Source organism: Neovison vison, chromosome 7 (assembly GCF_020171115.1).
Source record: "Neovison vison isolate M4711 chromosome 7, ASM_NN_V1, whole genome shotgun sequence".
Lineage (NCBI taxonomy): Eukaryota > Metazoa > Chordata > Mammalia > Carnivora > Mustelidae > Neogale > Neogale vison.
Genome location: NC_058097.1, coordinates 198,005,704 through 198,031,934, shown reverse-complemented (window position 1 = coordinate 198,031,934; position 26,231 = coordinate 198,005,704).

Sequence of the window (26,231 nt, the reverse complement as noted above, 5' to 3'; positions counted from 1 at the left end):
CTCTTGGTTAAAAATTTCCCCATAATACTTTTCAGTCACTTAATTTGTTGTTTTATTATCACATTGAAATGGCTTTTGTAATTTTAAACTCCTAAACACTGAGTACTGGAACTAAAGGTATGGGAGAGTGGTGGGTGGGGATAGATATTAGTTATTCCCAAGCCACACAAGGTCTCTGGGCTCCTGTTCACAGCAGGAGACACTAGTCACATGTGTCCTTTTGGGTGAAATCCCAGGGTTTTCTGGGTTTAAGTCTTTAAGTGCCCAACATACACATGGGACATGAAAGATTTAAGATAGCACTTCTGAATCATAAGGTCCACAAATAGTATTACAATGGATATATCATATGTTCACACTGGTTGTCATGTCCCAGTTCCCCTGTAATAAATATTCTTGTTCCAATTTATAAAGACAGAGGCTTCTCAGTCACTCCTCAGATCTTACACAGCATTGACACTGTGTGTACAAAGCTCTAGACTCCAAAAAACAACTGAAAGTAATATTTTGTGGTCCACATATTTTTCTATAAGAAGAGGTTTTTTTTTTTAAATTTAATTTCTTTTCAGTATAATGGAATTCATTGTTTATGCACCACACCCAGTGCTCCATGCAATATGTGCCCTCCCTAATACTCACCACCTGGCTCCCTCAACCTCCCACCCCCCGCCCCTTCAAAACCCTCAGATTGTTTTTCAGAGTCCATAGTCTCTCATGGTTCATCTCCCCTTTATAGGAAGAGGTTTCTAATTCCTTGCTTTGGATACCATCAAAGGACTTGATTTAGCTGGGGATGATAAATCATTAAAAATAATTAGTCAAGCAGAGAGAGTCAATTATCATATGGTTTCAGTTATTTGTGGAGCATAACAAATAGCATGGAGGACAAGGGGCCTTAGAGAGGAGTAGGGAATTTGGGTAAATTGGAAGGGGAGGTGAACCATGAGAGACTATGGACTCTGAAAAACAGTCTGAGGGGTTTGAAGTGGCGGGGGTGTGGGAGGTTGGGGTACCAGGTGGTGGGTATTATAGAGGGCACGGATTGCATGGAGCACTGGGTGTGGTGAAAAAATAATGAATAATGTTTTTCTGAAAATAAATAAATTGGAAAAAAAATAATTAAGAGTGGCCATAACCCCACCTCCCTCTCCTGTACCCCTGGGGATAAAAATACATTATATGTTTATTAAAAAAATGGGCAGAAGATATGAACAGACACTTCTTCAACGAACACATACAAATGGCTATCAGACACATGAAAAAATGTTCATCATCACTAGCCATCATGGAGATTCAAATTAAAACCACATTGAGATATCACCTTACACCAGTTAGAATGGCCAAAATTAGTAAGACAGGAAACAACATGTGTTGGAGGGGATGTGGAGAAAGGGGAACCCTCTTCCACTGTTGGTGGGAATGCAAGTTGGTGCAGCCTCTTTGGAGAACAGTGTGGAGATTCCTCAAGAAATTAAAAATAGAGCTTCCCTATGACCCTGCCATTGCATTCCTGGGTATTTACCCCAAAGATACAGATGTAGTGAAAAGAAGGGCCATCTGTACCCCAATGTTTAGAGCAGCAGTGGTCACGGTCGCCAAATTGTGGAAAGAACCAAGATGATGAATGGATAAGGAAGATGTGGTCCATATACACTATGGAATATTATGCCTCCATCAGAAAGGACGAATACCCAACTTTTGTAGCAACATGGATGGGACTGGAAGAGATGATGCTGAGTGAAATAAGTCAAGCAGAGAGAGTCAATTATCATATGGTTTCACTTATTTGTGGAGCATAACAAATAGCATGGAGGACATGGGGAGATAGAGAAGAGAAGGGAGTTGGTGGAAATTGGAAGGGGAGGTGAACCATGAGAGACTATGGACTCTGAAAAACAATCTGAGGGGACTGAGGTGGCAGGGGGGCGGGGGAGGTTGGGGTACCAGGTGGTGGTTATTATAGAAGGCACGGATTGCATGGAGCACTGGGTGTGGTGAAAAAATAATGAATACTGTTTTTCTGAAAAAAAAATCAATTTAATTAAAATAAATAAATAAATAAATAAATAATTCCAAGTGCAAAAACAAAAACAAAATTTAAAAAAATAAAAAAATAATTCATATAGAAAGGATGAATACCCAACTTTTGTAGCAACATGGATGGGACCAGAAGAGATTATGCTGAGTGAAGTAAGTCAAGCAGAGAGAGTCAATTATTATATGGTTTCAGTTATTTGTGGAGCATAACAAATAGCATGGAGGACATGGGGAGTTAGAGAGGAGAAGGGAGTTGGGGGAAATTGGAAGGGGAGGTGAACCATGAGAGACTATGGACTCTGAAAAACAATCTGAGGGGTTTGAAGTGGCGGGGGTGGGGGGTGGTGGGTTAGGGGAACCAGGTGGTGGGTATTAGAGAGGGCACGGATTGCATGGAGTACTGGGTGTGGTGCAAAAATAATGAATACTGCTATGCTGAAAATAAATAAAAAATAAATTAAAAAAATAATTCATAGTGAGAGACCAAAATGTCATTTTTAGCTAGTACCTAGGGGAATTCAACGAATCAAGTGACAACACTGCCATAGACTCATTCTTTTTCTATCTCTACATTTATGTGAGGAGTATTTTTAGGGTTTCAACTATAGAGATAAAACCTGAATAATACTGTCTCAATTTAGCAATAATTGATATTCACGATATACAAAACCAAAAAGGGCCTCATTCAGCTCTTGAAAGGATATATTTATCAATAATATTTTATATCATAGATTTAAGAAGTATAAAAAATTGGAATATATCTATCTTTATCCAAAGCTGCAAGCATCTTTGAAGGCACCCAAATCACCACTGTGCCTTATCTTACACACTCCACAAAACCATTTTATTATTCCTTCCCTTGTCCTTGTGCACTGTTGAGCCTCTGAGGTTTTTGCTCTGAGGGTCCTCAGGAAAATGTGTGAGCTGACCAAGCCATCCACTACCCCCACCCATCATCTGCCAGCAACCCTCATACCCCTGACGCATGCTCAGACTCTTGCTGTGAGCTGTAAGCTGTGAGCTGCTAAAAGAAGCTCATATCATGGAAAAGGCCACTGGGCATCAGAGATTGTTTCTGACACCTGTTTGCCAAATGTTGCCATAACACGATGGTCCTAAAGTATCTAAATCTCTTTTCTGTGTCATATATGAGATCAAGAATGAAGAAAAAAAATCAGAAATTCTTGTTACTCCAGAATTTTCCATAACAGTTTCTCATTGTATGCACTGCCCTACTCGTGCATTTCATAATGCTGGGAATCCAATGCAGGGGTCATTTCAGACACAAGGCAGAGTTTGAGGACCCTTCATCCAACTGCACATTGACTTCATATACCATCATCCATCACTAGGGTCCTCCCATGGCCCGGCTGTATCAGGTACTCTCCCAGAATGATCTGACCCTTCCTTCCTGGGAAGGGAGAGGTTTGTTCATCCCATTTTGTCTCAGCAATACAAGTATTAACTTTGTCTTTGAAAATAACTAGAAATTTATAAGGATTATGCAATGTTATGTACCCTAGTAGAAGATATGTTCACATTTACCCAGACCCGCCTATCACTGGCGAGTTACTCCATTTGCTCCTGTGTACAGACTCTTTGTGAGAATTCTGTTCCAAAATAGAATAAGACAAAGAGTCTTAATGTATGAGACAAATTTTATGGCAGGTTTGCAAAGGCTTAAACATCAAATTACAATCACATCTTGTACCCAAATCCCCAGGCTCTGAGAAGGTCATACCTAATTCAAGTGACAAATTACAGACTAAATAAATCACAAGTAAGAAGCTACAGTGGCTTAAACCATCTTAATGATAAAAAAAAAAAATACAGGCTGCATTAAAATGAGCTGTGAAGCCCTGCTCATAGGAAATTATCACGGGATCAGGAGATTTCCAAGTAGGACTCCAGTGGTTTTCTTCTGCCATGAGAAGACACTTGAATGTCAGGGACTCTACTTTCACCCCAAGCTCCTGTTAAGCTGGAGTCAAGGCTAGTGAGACTCTGTCACAATGATGTGTTCTGTCTGAGTAACAGATGTTACAGCGAGCAGTTCCAGAGGGGCTGCCTTGTAGCACTCAAGCCAGGTGTTAACAACTCCTTGACCATCCCCACAGTCAGGCAGGTGTGCTGGTCCATCCATGAGGTACGTGCTCCTCACCGTAAGTCAGCCTCACACATGAAAGAGAAACTTGGGGAAAGGAAGCTACAACCTCATCAGAGGTACCTCCTCCAAAGTGGGCATTTGAGTCCTCTGCAGACACTTAAGTAAATGGTACTCAGATGCCTCTTAGATTTTCTCCATCTTTGGCCCAGCGAGGAAAGCAGTTACCCTGTGGCATCGACAACAGGTTGGGTAAAGTTATTTCTAAATTTTGGAAGAGTTGCACCAATTAGGAGCCAAATAACCTCTGGGCTTATGAGATGTGCCAGGAAAAGGATCAAATAATAATACTCACTGTAGTATTCTGAAGACCTTTTAGTTTGCTGACCTTTATATGTTGCTTACCACAAAGACATAACTTCTTGAATAGTCTTTTGTAGTGAAGTGGACAAAAAAAATAATTTGTGCCTTCTGGGTATTGATCTTCTTATTCTCCATTATGCTCTAATATTTATGTACATGCAGACTTAACATCTTCCCCAAATCTCTCATTGTAGATCTGCCACTCCGGGTGTAAGACATAAGACACAAGACCTCAGGGGACTTTTCTTATCCCAGCATTACCTAGTACATAGGTATTGACCAATAAAGCTTATCAGTGCAATATTTAGTTGATTTAGTTGATTATGCCAATAAGTCATGTTTATTATGTTGTAGGCAAGAAACTTATCAGCTATTAATTTTTCTATAGGTCAGACAAGTGGTCTCCATGAGGCTGAATTATAATACCCAGGGTCTGTAGATTAAATCACTGTGTGCCAGATGCACTCTATGTTTTCTTAGTTCCAGAGTTGCTTTGTTCCACTCATGTCTCTATTGCTAAACTGAAGGTCTGTGAGTTACACATCCCAGACACCCTTGCAGTGATGCTTGGTGTATTGTTCCAATGGGAGGCACTGATGTGAGTTTAAAGGTGGGCAGAAGGCAGAAGTCATGTCTTCTCAGCTTTTGACATCACCTCTTGCAGCGGTTGTAGAAGTAGTGTCTCTAGGACCCACAGAAGCCCACACAAAGACAGTGCTTTATGTGTTATGGGAACATGGAAAATGACCCTTTCCCTGGGGACATTCAGGGAAGCTTCTTGGGGTGTATGAAATGAAGATAAAAAAATTACCCATGCTAAAGTAACAGTCAACCTTCAAAAACTTTGCACAGAGTCAAAACAGAGGAAGGCTGTGCTGGAACTGTACAGCATGAACAACATGGACTTCTGGGGCAGGGACTAAAAGTGCAACCAGGTGAAACCCAGATTGGGTGAAGCTATGTGCAGGCACTTTGGACCAATTTCTTCTACTCCAGCACCTGGGTTCCTTGAGCCTATGACAGAAATCCTCTCTGGAAGTGACCTCAAAGTGTCTCTGGGGATTTCTTTTCTTTTCTCTCTCTCTCTTTTTTAAAGATTTTATTTATTTATTTGACAGACAGAGATCACAAGTAGGCAGAGAGGCAGGCAGAGAGAGAGGAGGAAGCAGGCACCCCGCTGAGCAGAGAGCCTGATGCGGGGCTCGATCCCAGGAACCCTGATCCCAGGAACCCCGATCCCAGGAACCTGGGATCGTGACCTGAGCTGAAGGCAGAGGCTTTAACTCACTGAGCCACCCAGGCGCCCCTGGGGGTTTCTTTAATTTCAGTCCTCTTTTGTCTCATTCTCTGGGTAGGAGATGCAAGGATCAGAGTCCTAGTTTTTTTTTTTTTTTTTATATCTAGGAACAGTGAGTGGTTAGTGAGAGAGATCAACCATCTCCAGCTAGAGAATGTAACGTCCTAGTTTCTACTTACAGAACTGATTGTCCAAATTGATTCTATTAACTAATCATGACTGAGCACATAATCTGTGCTGACTAGGTTTATGAAAAAAAATGATTAAATATTAAGCATCTTTCACTCAAGATGTGCAGAGTGGGATGGTTAAAAAAGACAAATGGTGAGAAGCTTGTGAAATTAGGTCAATTTTAGTAACATAAATGAGATTTAAACCAGGACTAGGCCTTTTTTTTTTTTTTTTTTTTTGAAATAGAGGGGTGACAAGGCCTTTAATAAAATGTTTTACCTCTGAACTGGGCAAACACACTTAGAAAGGGTGAGAATGTTTGATGAATACTTTGCTGAGGTTTGAATGTGGTGATGATTTAAGTGGTTTCTTTGGTCCCTCGATTTCTCCAAGCACAGCCTTGGAGCATATCCCATGGAGTGTGAGGGCTTAAAGTAAACACTGTGAAAGTGATCACAACTTCCCCTTTAATCTCCTATTGCTTCATTTTTTGAGTGCCTTTTTTTTTTTAAAAGATTATTTATTTATTTATTTGACAGAGAGAGAGAGAGAGATCACAAGTAGGCAGAGAGGCAGGCAGAGAGAGAGAGAGGAGGAAGCAGGCTCCCTGCTGAGCAGGGACTCGATCCCAGGACCCTGAGATCATGACCTGAGCCGAAGGCAGCGGCTTAACCCACTGAGCCACCCAGGCACCCTCTTGAATGCTTTGATACCAAAATTGTGTATGCCTCCTTTCTGCTTGTTACATATTCTAGGAAACACCAGGAGTCAAAAAGGAGAGGGAATTGGAGAGAGAGGGGACTATACTAATGTTTGTAGGAAGTTCAATCCCAGGTTCCTAAACAAGATGTCAGGTCATCAATGAGACTTGAAGGGTGAACAGAAGTTGTCCAGGTGATCAAGGTGGATGCAGTCAACCAGAAGAAGGACGTGGAGCTTAGGTCATTTTCCCCAGAAGGGAGATATCTTGTGGTACCCTCTAGGAATCACACTTACTCCATAAGAGCTGAGCATCCACATCTCCCCTCACTCCTCTGTGCCCATAACCCTAAACTTCAGGAAAAACACTTGCGTTTCTGTGTTCCCATGAGTATGCTCATTTATATGTCAACTGATGAACAGGATGCAGCATCTCTTTCTTCCGTTTGACATTCCCACATCTATCCCTTCTCCATCAATGTTGGCTTTTAAGTGAAATTCCATAATTCTTTTCTTTATCATAAGCCATGGGGAATCTCCATTCCCAAGAACTGAAGACACAAGTTCTTTTTGGAGTAACATTGCTTAGAGCCTTAAGGTAAGTTGGATAGTTATAACTTTTTTTAAATTTTATTTTATTTTTTCAGTGTTCCAGTTTCATGTTAGGCATTGTTCTTGACACTGAGTATACATCAGTAAAGAAAACAGGCAAAAATATGTGCTGTCATAAAGCTTATATTTTATCAAGGGGGGAGAGTGAATAAATCAAATAAAGAGGTAAAATAGAATTTGAATCTCCCTGATGGCTAGTGATGATGAACATTTTTTCATGTGTCTGATAGCCATTTGTGTGTCTTCATTGGAGAAGTGTCTGTTCATATCTTCTGCCCATTTTGATTAGATTATCTGTTTTGTGTGTGTTGAGTTTGAGAAGTTCTTTATAGATCCTGGATATCAACCTTTTGTCTGTACTGACATTTGCAAATATCTTCTCCCATTCCGTGGGATGTCTCTTTGTTTTGTTGACTGTTTCCTTTGCTGTGCAGAAGCTTTTGATCTTGATGAAGTCCCAAAAGTTCATCTTCACTTTTGTTTCCTTTGCCTTTGGAGATATATCTTGAAAGAAGTTGCTGTGGCTGATCGAAGAGGTTACTGCCTATGTTCTCCTCTAGGATTCTGATGGATTCCTGTCTCACGTTGAGGTCTTTTATCCACATTGAGATACCACCTTGCACTAGTTAGAATGGCCAAAATTAGCAAGACAGGAAACAACATGTGTTGGAGGGGATGTGGAGAAAGGGGAACCCTCTTCCACTGTTGGTGGGAATGCAAGTTGGTGCAGCCACTTTTTTTTTTTCAATTTATTTATTTTCAGAAAAACAGTATTCATTATTTTTTTCACCACACCCAGTGCTCCATGCAATTCGTGCCCTCTATAATACCCACCAAACCCCTCAGATAGTTTTTCAGAGTCCATAGTCTCTCGTGGTTCACCTCCCCTTCCCATTTACCCCAACTCCCTTCTCCACTCTAACACCCCTTGTCCTCCATGCTATTTGTTATGCTCCACAAATAAGTGAAACCATATGATAATTGACTCTCTCTGCTTGACTTATTTCACTCAGCATAATCTCTGGGACTGGAAGAGATTATGCTGGGTGCAGCCACTTTGGAGAACAGTGTGGAGATTCCTCAAGAAATTAAAAATAGAGCTTCCCTATGACCCTGCCATTGCATTCCCGGGTATTTACCCCAAAGATACAGATGTAGTGAAAAGAAGGGCCATCTGTACCCCAATGTTTATTGCAGCAAAGGCCACGGTCGCCAACCTGTGGAAAGAACCAAGATGCCCTTCAACGGATGAATGGATAAGGAAGATGTGGTCCATATACACTATGGAGTATTATGCCTCTATCAGAAAGGATGAATACCCAACTTTTGTAGCAACATGTACAGGACTGGAAGAGATTATGCTGAGTGAAATAAGTCAGTCAGAGACAGTCAGTTATCATATGGTTTCACTTATATGTGGAGCATAACAAATAGCATGGAGGACAAGGGGAGTTAGAGGGGAAAATGGAATTGGGGTAAATTGGAAGGGGAGGTGAACCATAAGAGACTATGGACTCTGAAAAACAATCTGAGGGTTTTGAAGGGGCGGGGGGTGGGGGGTTGGGGTACCAGGTGGTGGGTACTGTAGAGGGCACGGATTGCATGGAGCACTGGGTGTGGTGCAAAAACAATGAATACCAGTACCATGCTGTCTTGGTGATTATAGCTTTGTAGTAAAGCTTGAAATCAGGTAAAGTGATGCCCCCCGTTTTATTTTTTTTTCAACATTCCCTTAGCGATTCGGGGTCTCTTCTGATTCCATACAAATTTTAGGATTATTTGCTCCAGCTCTTTGAAGAATCCTGGTGGAATTTTGATCGGAATGGCATTAACAGTATGGATTGCTCTAGGCAGTATAGACATTTTAACAATGTTTATTTTTCTGATCCAAGAGCATGGAATGGTCTTCCATCTTTTTTTGTCTTCTTCAATTTCTTTCATGAGTGTTCTGTAGTTCCTCGAGTACAGATCCTTTACCTCTTTGGTTAGGTTCATTCCCAGGTATCTTATGGTTCTTGGTGCTATCGTAAATGGAATCGATTCTCTAATTTCCCTTTCTGTATTTTCATTGTTAGTGTATAAGAAAGCCACTGATTTCTGCACATTGACTTTGTATCCTGCCACGTTGCTGAATTGTTGTATGAGTTCTAGTAGTTTGGGGGTGGAGTCTTTTGGGTTTTCTGTATAAAGAATCATGTCATCTGCGAAGAGAGAGAGTTTGACTTCTTCATTGCCAATTTGGATACCTTTTATTTCTCTTTGTTGTCTGATTGCTGTTGCTAGGACTTCTAATACTATGTTGAACAAGAGTGGTGAGAGTGGGCATCCTTGTCGTGTTCCTGATCTCAATGGGAAGGATGCAAGCTTTTTGCCATTGAGGATGATATTTGCTCTGGGTCTTTCATAGATAGATTTGATGAAGTTCAGGAATGTTCCCTCTATCCCTATACTTTGAAATGTTTTAATCAGGAACGGATGCTGGATTTTGTCAAATGCTTTTTCTGCATCAATTGAGAGGACCATGTGGTTCTTCCCTCTTCTCTTATTATTTTGTCCTATCACATTGATTGATTTGGGAATGTCGAACCATCCTTGTAGCCCAGGGATGAATTCCACCTGGTAATGGTGGATAATCTTTTTAATGTGCTGTTGGATCCTGTTGGCTAGGATCTTGTTGAGAATCTTCGCATCCATATTCATCAGTGATATTGGTCTGAAATTCTCCTTTTTGGTAGGGTCTTTTCCTGGTTTGGGGATCAGGGTAATGCTGGCTTCATAGAAAGAGTCTGGAAGTTTTCCTTCTGCTTCAATTTTTTGGAACAACTTCAGGAGAATAGGTGTTATTTCTTTTTTGAAAGTTTGGTAGAATTCCCCAGGGAATCCATCAGGTCTTGGGCTCTTGTTTTTGGGAGGTTTTTGATCACTGCTTCAATCTCGCTAATTAATGACATATTAGAGAGGGCATGGATTGCAGATACTTTATTGAAAGAAAATGTGCTTGAGTTTTCAACAACTGTCTTGCAGTTTATAGATCAAAAGACAAAAAGGAAAGTAAAGTTGTGGTTCATATTAATCTGCCGTCGGTTTCTGCCCATTCGCTTTAGTTTTCAGTCCCAGGTCTTGAGGAAGTTTAAAATAGAGCACACCACGTACTTTGATATATTCCTTTTTTAAAATTTTTAATTTTTTATTTCTTTTCAGCGTAACATTATTCATTGTTTTTGTTTTTTCATTGTTTTTGCCCAATGCTCCATGCAATCTGTGCCCTCTCTAATACCGACCACCTTGTTCCCCCAACCTCCCACCCCCTGTCCCTTTGAAACCTTCAGATGGTTTTTCAGAGTCCATAGTCTCTCATGGTTCACCTCCCCTTCCAATTTCCCTCAACTCCCTTCTCCTCTCTAACTCCCCTTGTCCTCCATGCTATTTGTTATGCTACACAAATAAGTGAAACCATATGATAATTGACTCTCTCTGCTTGACTTATTTCACTCAGCATCATCTCTTCCAGTCCCATTCATGTTGCTACAAAAGTTGGGTATTCGTCCTTTCTGATGGAGGCATAATATTCCATAGTGTATATAAACCACATCTTCCTTATCCATTCATCTGTTGAAGGGCATCTTGGTTTTTTCCACAGTTTGGTGACCATGGCCATTGCTGCTATAAACATTGGGGTACAGATGGCCCTTCTTTTCACTACATCTGTATCTTTGGGGTAAATACCCAGGAATGCAATGGCAGGGTCATAGGGAAGCTCTATTTTTAATTTCTTGAGGAATCTCCACACTGTTCTCCAAAGTGGCTGCACCAACTTGCATTCCCACCAACAGTGGAAGAGGGTTCCCCTTTCTCCACATCCCCTCCAACACATGTTGTTTCCTGTCTTGCTAATTTTGGCCATTCTAACTGGTTAAGGTGATATCTCAATGTGGTTTTAATTTGAATCTCCATTATGGCTCGTGATGATGAACATTTTTTCATGTGTCTGATAGCCATTTGTATGTCTTCATTGGAGAAGCTTCTGCTATATCTTCTGCCCATTTTTTGATATGATTGTTTTGTGTGTGTTGAGTTTGAGGAGTTCTTTATAGATCCTGGATATCAACCTTTTGTCTGTACTGTCATTTGCAAATATCTTCTCCCATTTCGTGGGTTGCCTCTTTGTTTTTTTGACTGTTTCCTTTGCTGTGAAGAAGCTTTTGATCTGTATGAAGTCCCAAAAGTTCATCTTCGCTTTCGTTTCCTTTGCCTTTGGAGACATATCTTGAAAGAAGTTGCTGTGGCTGATATCGAAGAGGTTACTGCCTATGTTCTCCTCTAGGATTCTGATGGATTCCTGTCTCATGTTGAGGTCTTTTATCCATTTCGAGTTTATCTTTGTGTACAGTGTAAGAGAATGGTCGAGTTTCATTCTTCTACATAGAGCTGTCCAGTTTTCCCAGCACCATTTATTGAAGAGACTGTTTTTTTTCCACTGTATATTTTTTCCTGTTTTGTCGAAGATTAATTGACCATAGAGTTGAGGGTCCATATCTGGGCTCTCTACGCTGTTCCACTGGTCTATGTGTCTGTTTTTATGCCAGTACCATGCTGTCTTGGTGATCACAGCTTTGTAATAAAGCTTGAAATCAGGTAATGTGATGCCCCCAGTTTTATTTTTGTTTTTCAACATTTCCTTAGCGATTCGGGGTCTCTTCTGATTCCATACAAATTTTAGGATTATTTGCTCTAGCTCTTTGAAAAATACCGGTGGAATTTTGATCGGAATGGCTTTAAAAGTATAGATTGCTCTAGGCAGTATAGACATTTTAACAATCTTTATTCTTTTGATCCAAGAGCATGGAATGGTCTTCCATCTTTTTGTGTCTTCTTCAATTTCTTTCATGAGTGTTCTGTAGTTCCTCGAGTACAAACCGTTACCAAAAGACAGATTATTCTCTGCATATTTTCAGATCACAATGCTTTGAAAATGGAGCTTAATCACAAGGAAAAGTTCCAAAGGAACTCAAATACCTGGAAGCTAAAGACCACCTTGCTTAAGAATGCTTGGATCAACCAGGAGATCAAAGAAGAACTTAAACAATTCATGGAAACCAATGAGAATGAAGACACTTTGGTCCAAAACCTATGGGATACAGCAAAGGCGGTCCTAAGGGGGAAATTCATAGCCATCCAAGCCTCCCTCAAAAAAATTGAAAAATCCAGAATTCACCAGCTGTCTCTACACTTTAAAGAACTGGAGAATCAACAACAAATCAAACCAACTCTACACATAAGAAGGGAAATAATCAAGATTAGAGCTGAGATTAATGAGGTAGAAACCAGAGATACAGTAGAACGTATCAATGAAACTAGAAGCTGGTTTTTTGAAAGAATCAATAAGATTGATAAAACCACTGGTGACACTAACCCAAAAGAAAAGAGAGAAAGCCCAAATACATAAAATTATGAATGAAAAGGGAGAGATCACAACTAACACCAAGGAAGTAGAAACAATCATCAGAAGTTATTATTAACAGTTATATGCCAATAAGCTTAGCAACCTAGATGAAATGGATGCATTCCTGGAAAACTACAAACTCCCAAAATTGAACCAGGAAGAAATTGACAACCTTAATAGACCAATATCTAGTCACAAAATTGAAGCAGTGATCAAAAACCTCCCCAAAAACAAGAGCCCAGGACCTGATGGATTCCCTGGGGAATTCTACCAAACTTTCAAAGAAGAAATAACACCTATTCTCCTGAAGCTGTTTCAAAAAATTGAAGCAGAAGGAAAACTTCCAGACTCTTTCTTTCTTTCTTTTTTTTTTTTTTGCTTTAAAATAAATTTATTTCCTGATTTGTTAATTTTGGCCATTCTAACTGGTGTAAGGTGATATCTCAACATGTGTTGGAGAGGATGTGGAGAAAGGGGAACCCTCTTACACTGTTGGTGGGAATGCAAGTTGGTGCAGCCTCTTTGGAGAACAGTGTGGAGATTCCTCAAGAAATTAAAAATAGAGCTTCCCTATGACCCTGCCATTGCACTCCTGGGTATTTACCCCAAAGATACAGATGTCGTGAAAAGAAGGGCCATCTGTACCCCAATGTTTATAGCAGCAATGGCCACAGTCGCCAAACTATGGAAAGAACCAAGATGCCCTCCAACGGATGAATGGATGAGGAAGATGTGGTCCATATACACTATGGAGTATTATGCCTCCATCAGAAAGGATGAATATCCAACTTTTGTAGCAACATGGACGGGACTGGAAGAGATTATGCTGAGTGAAATAAGTCAAGCAGAGAGAGTCAATTATCATATGGTTTCACTTATTTGTGGAGCATAACCAATAGCATGGAGGACAAGGGGCGTTAGAGAGGAGTAGGGAATTTGGGTAAATTGGAAGGGGAGGTGAACCATGAGAGACTATGGACTCTGAAAAACAGTCTGAGGGGTTTGAAGTGGCGGGGGGGTGGGAGGTTGGGGTACCAGGTGGTGGGTATTATAGAGGGCACGGCTTGCATGGAGCACTGGGTGTGGTGAAAAAATAATGAATACTGTTTTTCTGAAAATAAATAAATTGGAAAAAAAAATAAATTTATTTATTTTTTTCAGCATAACAGTATTCAATGTTTTTGCACCACACCCAGTGCTCCATGCAATCCGTGCCCTCTCCAATACCCACCACCTGGTTCCCCCCAACTCCCACCCCCCACCCCTTTGAAACCTTCAGATTGTTTTTCAGAGTCTATAGTCTCTCATGGTCCACCTCCCCTTCCAATTTCCCTCAACTCCCTTCTCTTCTCTAACTCCCCTTGTCCTCCATGTTATTTGTTATGCTCCACAAATAAGTGAAAACATATGATAATTGACTCTCTCTGCTTGACTTATTTCACTCAACATAATCTCTTCCAGTCCCATCCATGTTGACACAAAAGTTGAGTATTCATCCTTTCTGATGGAGGCATAATACTCCATAGTGTATATGGACCACATCTTCCTTATCCTTCCGACCAAGGAGAGCATCTTGGTTCTTTCCACAGTTTGGCGACCATGGCCATTGCTGCTATAAACATTGGGGTACAGATGGCCCTTCTTTTCACTATATCTATATCTTTGGGGTAAAGCGGAGTGGGAACATCGGACTGATATCGGAAGATAAACAAAAGGGGGAGGGTGCCACCAGAGGCAACCGATTGGAAAGTAATACTGCTAATATGAGAGTGCCCTGCATCTGGGGTCCAGCATTAACTTGGAGATTGGCTAAGTCTTAATGGGGACTCTGGTGTGTGCCCCAGGTCTGATGGACTTGCCCTGTTACCTGCTGGGCCACAGGTCCCTTCAGAGTTTTCTTATTCAAAAAAAAAAAAAAAATATATATATATATATATATATATATATCAATCAAGATAAAATAATAAAAATAAAACAAAATTATATGAAATAATAAAAATCCCACATCTTTTACATGGTGCCCACAATAAACGTGTATTATTTTTACCTTCATATTTTCTCCATTGCAGGTCATGATCATTCTCAGGTGAATGAACTGTAAACTCAGCCCATAAAGGACTCAGCCTAGTGTTGACAAGGAGAAATAGAAGAAACAAAAAGCTCAGGATGCACGTGTAGCTAGCATGATGTTTTCTCTTCCCAAATGAGGCTTTAAGTCAGGTCCCCAGATGATGCTCAGATAGTAGAGGAATGAAGGAGTCTTCAATCTGGGTGTTGGTGTGACCCTTATTGATCCCCTATTTAGACAAACCAAAGTGTTCAGATGAACTTGCCTGGATACAGATTTTGCCCCGAATACCCTGAGAGAGAGAAATTATGAGGCAAGAGAGAGTTCTATTTGTCCTGTTCTCAAGCAAGACCTGAGATATACTTGCAGCAATATTTTGTCATTGAAATTTACCATCATTCATAAAAGTAATAACAGTCAGTGAGAACCTCCTTTCTCAGTGATTCATGCATCAGTACAAAAGCCCATGAAGGAGGTCTTTGAAATTAAATGATCTTTAAGTGTTTTTAATTTGTAAGTTACTGATATGGATCAACTTCACAGTGTTTGGGAGAAGATATCCCACATGTTTTTTCACTCCTTCTGTAAAACTGGTTCTGACCTCACCTGCAGGGCTGTTGGGACATTAACCTCAAGCATGTTCTTTGGAAGTGAACTTCTTTCTCATTAAGATCATGCCAAAGTCGGGATGCCTGGGTGGCTCAGTCATTAAATATCTGCCTTCAGCTCAGGTCAGGGTCCCAGGGTCCTGGGATTGAGCCCTGCCATCAGGCTCCCTGCTGAGTGGGAAGCCTACTTCACTCTCTCCCACTCCCCCTGTTGTGTTGCCTCTCTTGCTGTCTCTTTCTGTCAAATGAATAAATAAAATATTTTTTTTGAATAAATAAAATATTAAAAAAAAAGAGATCATGCCAAAGTCTAGAACTTGGGAAGGGAGGAACTTAACAGGCTGGCAACATCAGGAAAGGCCCTGGCCTTGGAGACATTTTGAAGGCCATGAGGTGTTGATTGTTCACAATATCTAGTCCATTCCTAGACCAGGCTTACTACCAGCCATGGGCCAAGCCTGCTAGGAGATATCAAGGCTGTGTCTCTTTGTATCCTGGGCATAGTCCTGGGATTGTCATAAGTCCTCAGGACTGGGTTGGGAACAGAGCAGATGCTGCATACATGGCAGCTGCTAGTGATTCATTTTGTAAAGTTGAGAAAGCTCTTATGATAAACCTTGAAGGACTAGTAGGACTGTCAGAGACCATAGCAAACTTGGTTGAACTTCACATTGTTTGAATGATCTAGAGAAGGTCATGTTGATATCTGAGGGAAAAGTCCTGTGTTTGAATAAACAGCACTGTATTTTGATCCATGCGTACTGTTCTGACTTCTCTTTGGAAAAGTTTTATTGAGATATAGTTTACATAGAACTTCTCTGTCACACATATTCCACATACTGTTGGTTTGTTAATATTCTCAAAGCCCAGCAGCCATGGATATTTATCTGTTTTCAATATTCAATAAAACATGAATGGCCAACAATGATAGAGTGGTTACTGGAGGCAAGACCCTGGAGCAAATCTCTTTTATTTTGACAACAACAACTGAATACGAGGGATGGTCATGACATTTATTGGCTCAAAGTGCGTAATTTTGAGTGTGAAAGAGGTCCCAAAGTGGATGGCATGCCAGGAGAGCAACATAAACCAGGATTCTCCTGAAAAAAGTGACATGTGTGGTTACCTTCCCTTGGTTGGCAACCTCCTCTGCAGCTTCCCAGGTGTAATCTGAAGGCAGCCCCTCTGCACAGAGGGTAGGGAGGGGCTGAAGAAAAGGCCGGCTGCTCTGGGTTGGTATGTGGCAGGTTTAATGAACAAGGGGTCTTACATAAGAAGGTTGTCTTGGGTAGCCACAAGATGGGTAAATCTCCACACCAACCTGCCAGAATCAGAAAGTTTACAGAGAGCACTTAAATGGCTTCAGCCTCATAACCAGTTCATATGGTCTCAATGCTACCTCACTATCTCAAGGCGTTGTGATTGGGGCCACTTCTGGGTGTGGAGCTGGCAAGTGGAACCTGCATTCCAAGGAAAGGGGATGTGGGTGAGAAGTCTCCAGTTGCCTGAATCCAGCTGTGGGTTAACTGGAGGTCATGTCCTTTCCCCCAACACCTCTCCATGAGGTGGCACTTCATTTCTCCCCACCTGCAGACAGTGGGACAAGAGAAGTCAAGTAATTTTTGACCATCAGTCCATGCTTATAGGTGGCAACCAAGGTAAGGACCCAAGTGTTCTGGCTGAGAAACAGTTCTCAACACTGTAGACTTCCTTAGTTTGAGACTCACGGAATTTCATCTTATGGCTCAGATGGATTCTTGTGATCTTGACTCACATGACTGCCCTATGTGAACTCCAGGCTGATTTCGGTATAGGCCCACCAGTTTTCTGCTGAGGCTTTTGCTCCCTGTGGACTCCCCTTGCCACTATCTTTGCTTCAGTCCCACTGGGTTGAAACTCCTTATCCCTTCCCAATGTCCCATCTCAGACAACCTTCTTCTTGTGCCCTTTCCAGACTCTGAATCTCTAGGGATCTCTCTTTTTTTCCTAGGGATCTCTCTTGCCAAGACTCTGTGCATAGCCCTCTCTTGACATCTCCAGGGTGCTGATCCCATGGTCCTTCCTCCCTGTTATGCTCCTACACGATACCGCCTGTGCACCTCTGGTCTTTGTGTGATGGCGGTGATACAGTAGGTGCTTAATTAATTGTTGTGTAACTGTTTTTTCAGTACAGATTTTGAACATATAGAAATATGTCACTGATAATATTACATGTTTTATTATTAGGTCTATTTAGAAAGAGAAGTGCATTTAAATTTGAGTCTTTAGTGAAGTCAGGGATCAAACCCAAAATTAAAAACAGTCACCAGCCTGTCATTTTGGTGTTAACACCACCTTGTTTATGTTCCTTGATGAGGACTTTGGTGTTGCAATAAGGAGACTGGGTCACCTCAGACTCCCTGTTCTCCAGATATAACCATTACCTTGAGCCAATGTAACTTCGATCCAATCTATCCCGGATGTATCTGATGACTTGGGGCCACAAGCCAGGTTTGGAAGCCAAGCCAGGATCAGTTGTAACCTCCAGTAACTTCTCCTTGGCTTATTCACCAAAACCGTGAACTTTACACAATATGACATTAACAAGAAATGTGTGATTTGGCATTTAATCCCCATTTACCGGTGACAGTTCATATGGTTCACTAGATATCTACCCCATTATCTTCTATACTGAGTTAGTAAGTTTCCCTCCCCTATGTGCCCAACTTTTCTTGCTACCTGTAGGAATGCACAGTTGTAAACCTCTGGTCCTCAGGGACATTACAACGATTTAGATGGGAGAACTGACTTAAGGTATTTGCACTGTGAGAACAATGATTTTCTATGGAATCTGACTGACTCTCTCCTTCCGTCTATACTTGTAGGCACTTCTCAAAGCTTGGAGATATTTTGGATCCCTACAGGATGGGTGGTGTGCTAGTGGTATCAAGTGGTAGAGACTAATGCTCTTCTTAAGCAACGTGGGGTACTCAAGACATTTACTCAAAAAAGACTTTTTCATCCTCAAAGTCAATAAAGCCTTGGTTGAGAACAGCGCTAGAGAAATCACTAAAAGCATTTGTCCTGTGGCAAAAGATCAGTAGTGCTATGTCACCTCCCACTAAGTGGACAGTGAGTGGAGTTCCAGTGCAGACAGTGTCAGCAGGAGTGTGGGCATCTGTGTCATTTGGTGCACAGAGCTCATCTTGATCTTGTTCACAGAGGGCCTTGGTTTCTCCATTCTGCCATCCACATTCTCCCTGTCCTTCAAAGTCCAACTGAATCTTCACCTCCTTCCAAACTTTTCCTTCAGAGAGAATACACAGCTCATAAGTCTTTGTTCTTGGTTGAATGTCTTATGGCCTTTGAATTCTATGGTAAAACCTCATTTTTAGGGGTATATTGATACCTTTTCACTTCTCTTTTTTTTTCCTTCCCTTTAAAAAATTTTTATTTTTTCAGTTTTTCAAGATTCATTGTTTATGCACCATACCCAGTGCTCCATGCAATATGTGCCCTCCTTTCATTTCTTTTGATGGCTGCATGATGGAATACTATGCAGCCATCAAAAGAAATGAAATCTTGCCATTTGCAATGACGTGGATGGAACTAGAGGGTATCATGCTGAGCAAAATAAGTCAATCGGAGAAAGACAACTATCATATGATCTCCCTGATATGAGGAAGTGGAGATGCAATGTGGGGGGTTGGGGAGTAGGAAAAGAAAAAATGAAAGAAGATGGGATTGGGAGGGAGACAAACCATAAAAGACTCAATCTCAAAAAAAAGACTGAGGGTTTCTGGGGGGAGAAGGGATGGGAGAGGGTAGTCAGGATATGGACATTGGGGAGGGTATGTGCTATTATGAGTGCTGTGAAATGTGTAAACCTGGTGATTCACAGACCTGTACCCCTGGGGATAAAAATACGTTATATGCTTATTAAAAAATAAATTAATTAATTAAAAAATATGATTAAATATCAGCTCCAATCTGTAAAACAGACCATTTACCCTGAGGAATAAGGAGCCACAGAAATTCATCCAATACTGAATTTCTGGAATTAAATGGGATACCTGCTATTATGACAGATATCTTTGAAAGGAACTGTGAAAATTATTTCATAGCCACACAAACAAAGGAAATGCCATGCCAATGGTATTCTTTTGCAAGTTTGTTTAGATATTTCTACTACCTACCTGGATTTAGGGAATGGGTTAACCCTCAGCAAAAGAAAAAGTTAACATCAAGGTTATTGAGAATAAAAGCTAAAATCTACCAAGTGATTAATTTGCTCTAATTAAATGTAATTCTGCAGAGGTATTTGAAAATCTAATGGTCTGTAAAAATGGTAAATAAATGTTCCCTGACTAAAAAAAAAAAAAAAAAAAAAAAGACTTCATCAAGATAAAAAGCTTTTGCACAGCAAAGGAAACAGTCACAAAACCCCCAAAAGGCAACCAAAAGAATGGGAGGAGGTATTTGCAAACGACACATCAGATAAAGGACTAGTACCCAAAATCTATAAAGAACTTATCAAACTCAACACCCAAAGAATAAATAATACAATCGTGAAATGGGCAGAAGTTTATCACTGTGTATGATGTAAGAGAATGGTCAAGTTTCTTTCTTCTATACATAGCTGTTCAATTTCCCCAGCACCATTTATGAAGAGACTTTTTCACTGGATATTTTTTCCTGTTTTGTCGAAGATTATTTGACCATAGAGTTGAGGTTCCACATCTGGGCTCTCTACTCTGTTCCATTGGTCTATTTGTCTGTTTTTGTGCCAGTATCATGCTGTCTTGGTGATCACAGCTTTGTAATAAAGCTTGGAATCAGGAAACATGATGCTCCCAGCTTTGTTTTTCTTTTTCAACATTTCCTTAGTGATTCAGGGTCTTTTCTGATCACATTCAAATTTTAGGATTGTTTGTTCCAGAACTTTGAAAATTGCTGGTGGAATTTTGATCAGGATGGCAATGAAAGTATAGATTGTTCTGAGCAGTATAGACATTTTAACGATGTTTATTCTTGCAATCCATGAGCATGGAATGTTTTTCCATCTTTTTTTTTTTAAAGATTTTATTTATTTATTTGACAGAGAGAGATCACAAGTAGGCAGAGAGGCAGGCAGAGAGAGAGGAAGGGAAGCAGGCCCCCCGCTGAGCAGAGAGCCTGATGTGGGACTCGATCCCAGGACCCTGAGATCATGACCTGAGCCGAAGGCAGTGGCTTAACCCACTGAGCCACCCAGGTGCCCTGTTTTTCTATCTTTTTGTGTCTTCTTCAATTTCTTTCATGAGTATTCTGTAGTTCCTTGAGTACAGATCCTTTACCTCTTTTATTCCAAGGTATCTTAAGGTTCTTGGTGCTATAGTAAATGGAAACTCAAAAGGATGAAAGACCTCAACATGAGACAAGAATCATCAAAATCCTAGAGGAGAACATAGGCAGTAACCTCTTCGACATTGGCCACAGCAACTTCTTTCAAGACATGTATCCAAAGGGAAAGGAAACAAAAGCAAAAATGAACTTTTGGGACTTCATCAAGATAAAAAGCTTCTACACAGCAAAGAAAACACTGAACAAAACAAAGAGGTAGCTCACAGAGTTGGAAAAGATATTCTCAAATGAAACTACAGACAAAGGGCTGATATCCAAGATCTATAAAGAACTCCTCAAACTCAGCACCCAAAAAACAGATAATCATGTCAAAAAATGGGCAGAATACATGAACAGACACTTCTCCAAAGAAGACATATAAATGGCTATCAGACAATGAAAAGTGTTCATCATCATTAGCCATCAGGTAAATTCAAATCAAAATCACATTGAGATACCACCTCACACCACTTAGAATGGCAAAGATTAGCAAGACAAGAAACAACATGTGTTGGAGGGGATGTGGAGAAAGGGGAACCCTCTCCCGCTGTTGGTGGGAATGCAAGCTGGTGCAGCCACTTTGGAGTGGCTCAAAAAATGTGCAGAGATTCCTCAAAAAATTAACAATAGAGCTTCCCTATGACCCTGTAATTGCACGACTGGGTATTTACCCCAAAGATATGGATGTAGTGTAAAGAAACTGTACCCCAATGTTCATAGCAGCAATGGCCACAGTCACAAAACTGTGGAAAGAGCCAGGATGCCCTTCAACAGATGAATGAATAAAGAAGATGTGGTCCATATATACAATGGAATATTACACAGACATCAGAAAAGACGAATACCCAAATTTCATATCAACAAGGACAGGACTGGAGGAGATTATGCTAAGCAAAATAAATTAAGCAGAGAAAATCAATTATCATATGGTTTCACTTACTTGTGGAACATAAGGAATAACATGGAGGTCATTAGGAGAAGGAAAAGTGAATTGGGGGAAATCAGAGGGGGAGATGAACCATGAGAGATTATGGACTATGAGAAACAAACTGAGGGTTTTAGAGCGGACAGGGGTAGGGATATATATAGGTAAGCCGGATACTGGCTATTAAGGAGGGTACATATTGCTTGGAGCACTGGGTGTGGTACATAAACAATGAATTTTGGATGAAAAAAGAAAAAAGAAATGGGCAGAGGACATGAACAGACACTTCTGCAAAAAAGACACCCAAATGGCCAACAGACACATGAAAAAGTGCTCCATATCACCAGCATCAGGGAAATGATAATCAAAACTTCAATGAGATACTACCTCACATGAGTCATAATGGCTAAAATTAACCAGTCAGGGAAGGACAGATGTTGGCAAGGATGTGGAGAAAGGGAACCCTCCTACATCGTTGGTGGGAATGCAAGCTGGTGCAGCCACCCTGGAACACAGTATGGAGGTTCCACAAAAAGTAAAAAATAGAGCTACCCTGTAACACAGCAATTGCACTACTTGGTATTTACCCCAAAGATACAAATGTAGTGATCCAAAGGGGCATCTACACCCCGGGGTTTATAGCAGCAATGTTCACAATAGCCAAACTATGGAAAGAGTCTAGATGTCCATCAACAGATGAATGGATAAAGATTGGTATATAAATACAATGGAATATTATGCAGTCATCAAAAATGAAATCTTGCCATTTGCAATAACATGGATGGAGTTAGAGTGTATTGTAAGCAAAATAAGTCAATCGGAGAAAGACAATTATCATATCTCATTGATAAGTGGAATTTGAGAAACAAGGCATAGGGGAAGAAAGGAAAAAATGAAACAAGATGAAACCAGAGAAGGAGACAAATCATAAGGGACTCTAAATCTCAGGAAACAAACCGAGGGTTGCTGAAATGGAGGGGAGTGGGAGGGATGGGATTGCTGGGTGATGGACATTGGGGAGGATATGTGCTATGGTGAGCACTGTGAATTGTATAAGATTGATGTCACAGATCTATACCCCTGAAACAAATAATACATTATGTGTTAATTAAAAAATACACTAAGACAAAGAATCTCAGCTTATGAGACAAAATTTCCACAGATTTGCAGGGACTGAAGCATCAAATTACAACCACATCTTGTACCCCAATCCTAGAACTCTGACAAGGGTGTATGTAAATCAAGTAACAAGTTACAGACTAAATAAATCACAGCTGTTGAACCTACATTGGCCTACAGCCTTCTCAATGATACAAAAAACATACAGACTGCATTTAAATCAGGTGTGAAGCATTGTACGTATGAAATTGTCATGGGCCCAGGTGAAATCCAGCAATTATTTCTGCCATGAGAAAACACTTGAATGTCAAGGACTCTTTTTTCATTCCAAGCTCCTTTTAAGTTGGAGTCAGGGCTACCAGAGCAAGGTGAGACTCTGTCAAAATTGATGTATTCTGTCTGAGTAACAGATGTTACAGAGGGCAATTCCAGAGGGGCTGCCTTGTAGCACTCAAGCCAGGTGTTAACAACTCCTTGACCATCCCCACAGTCAGGCAGGTGTGCTGGTCCATCCCTGACGTACATGCTCCTCATTATAAGTCAGCCTCACACGTGAACAAGAACTTCAGGACAGCAAGTCACATCTCATCAAAGGTACCTCCCCAAAAGGGGGCATTTGGGTCCCCTGCAAACACTTTTGTACCTGTAACTCAGATGCCACTTAGATATTCTCCATCTTGAGCCTAAGGAGGAAAGCAGTTACCCAATGGCATCACCAACAGGTTGAGTAAAGTTGTTTCTAAATTTTGGAAGAGCTGTGTAAATTAGAGGCCAAACAGCCTCAGAACTTATGAGATGTTCCAGGAAACTGATGAATAATAAATACTCAGTGTAGGATTCTTAAGACTGTTTACTTTGCTGACCTTTAATACTTTGCTTACCACAAAGACCTTTCTTCTTGAATAGTCTTTTGTAGAGAAGCAGACAAGAAAAGTAATTTGTGCCTTCTGGGTATTGATCCTTTTTAATCTCCATTCTGCTCTAATATTTATGTACACGTAGCTTTAGGTACTTCCCCAATCTCTCATTGTAGATCTGCCACTCTGGGTGTAAACAGAAAACACAAGACCTCAGGGGACTTTTCCTACCCCAGCATTACCTGGTACACAGTTATTGACCAATAAAGCTATGGACACATTAGTTGATGTACTTATTATGCAAATAATTTGTATTTATTATGTTATAGGCAACAAACTTACCAGCTTTTAATTTTTCTATAGTTCAGACGAGTGGTCTCCATGAGGCTGAAATATAACACCCAGGCTCTGTGGGTTAAATCACTGTGTGCCAGATTCACTCTATGTTTTCTTAGTTCCAGAATTGTTTTGTCCTACTCATGTCGCTATTGCAGAACTGAAGGCCTGTGAGTTACATGTACCAGACTCTCTTACTAGTACTGCCTTGTGTGGTTCTCCAGTGGGAGGCACTGATGTGAGTTTAAAGATGGGAAGAAGGCAGAAGTCATGTCTTCTCAGCTTTTGATGTCACCTCTTGCTGTGGTTGTAAAAGTAGTGTCTCCAGAACCCACAGAAGCGCAGCAAAGACAGTGCTTTATGAGTTATGGGAGCATGGTAAAAGACCCCCTTACTGGGGACATTCAGGGAAGCTTCTTGGGGGGTACGACATGAAGATAAAAAAAGTATCCATGTTAGAGTAACAGTCAACCTTCAACTTTCAACAACTTCACAAAACAGAGGAGGTCAAAACAGAGGAAAGCCAATCTCACTGCACACTGGAACTGTATGGCATGAGCACATGGACTTCAGGGGCAGGGGGTGAAAGTGTAACCAGGTGAAACCCAGATTGGATGAGGTTGTTTGTAGGTGCTCTGAACCATTTCCTTCTACCACAATGCCCAGGTTCTTTCAACCCATGAACATGAATCCTCTTTGAAAGTGACCTCAAACTGTCCTTGGGGATTTTTTATTCCATTCCTCTTTTGTTTCATTCCCTGGGTGGGAGATGCAAGCATCAGAGTCCCAGTTTTTATTGAATGTCTAGGAATAATGAGTAGTCAGTGAGAGAGATCAACCATTCCTAGTTAGAGCATGCAGCTCCACAATTTCTACCAGCAAAACTAATTCTGCCAATTGAGTCTATTAATTTCGTGTGTTTGAGCACATAATATGTACTTACTCAGGCAATTAAAAAGGTAATGAAAATATTAAGCATCAACCATTCAAGATGTGCAGAATTGGATGATTTAAAGAAAAAAATGGAGAGGAACTGGTGAAAATTAGATCCATTTTAGTAACACAAATGAGATTTAAACCAACACTGAGTCTTTTTTTTTTTTTTTTTTTGAAATGAGGGGTGACAGTGCCTTTAACAAAATGTTTGCCTCTCAGCTGGACAAACATATTTGGAATGGGAGAGAATGTTCAATAAATACTTTACTGAGGTTTAATGTGCTGATGATATAGTTGGTTTCTTTGGTCTCTCGATTTCTCCAAGCACAGCCTTGGAGCATCTCCCATGGACTTTGAGAGCTTAAACACCGTGAAAGCAATGATAATTCCCCCTTTAACCTCCCATTGCTTCATTTCTTCAGTGCTTTGATACCAAAATTGTGTCTGCCTTCTCTCTTACCTGTCACCTTCTCTAGTAAACACCAGGATTCAGGAAGGAGAGGGAGTTGGATAGTGACTGTACTAATGTTTGCAGTGAGTTCAGGAGTCAGCAAGAAGAGGTACTTGAAGAAAAAGTGACTGTACAAATTCTCACAGCAAGTTCAGTCCCGGGTTCCTAAACAAGGTGTTAGGTGATCAACTGAGACTTGAAGTATCAACAGGAGGTGTCCAGGTGATCGAGGTGCCTGCAGCCTCATCTGGACAAGGATGTGGAGCCTAAGTCCTTGCTACAGGAAGTGAGACGACATCTTGTGGGCCTCTCTTATAATCACATCTGTTCTATGAAAGCTGAGCATCCACATCTGCCCTACTCCTCTGTGTCCATAACCCTAAATTTCAGAAAAACAATTGCTTGTTTGTATTCTCGTTAGCATGCTCATTTATGTGCCAACAGATGAACAGGAATCATCAGCTTCTGTTTCATCTGACACACCCATGCCTATTACTTCACCCATGGTGGCTTTTAAGTGAAATTCCATAATTTATTCCTTTATTATAAGCCATGGAGAATCTGCATTCCCAGTGGGACACAAGTTATTTTACTCATTTTTTTTTTTTTTGATAGTGCTTAGAGCCTCAGGGTCAGGGGATTGGTAAGTACATTTATAGAGATGCTTTGCTTCCCCATTGAAGGGAATAATTCATATGCTTCCAGCTCAGTGCCTCTGGTTGCCACACCCTCTCCCCATTTTATAGTAATCTACAGTACCCAAGACAGTAAATACATGCTGCATTACAAGATAGATCATGCTGGAGCCTCCATTTCTTTGCTGATGGTTCTTTTTTTGTACTGT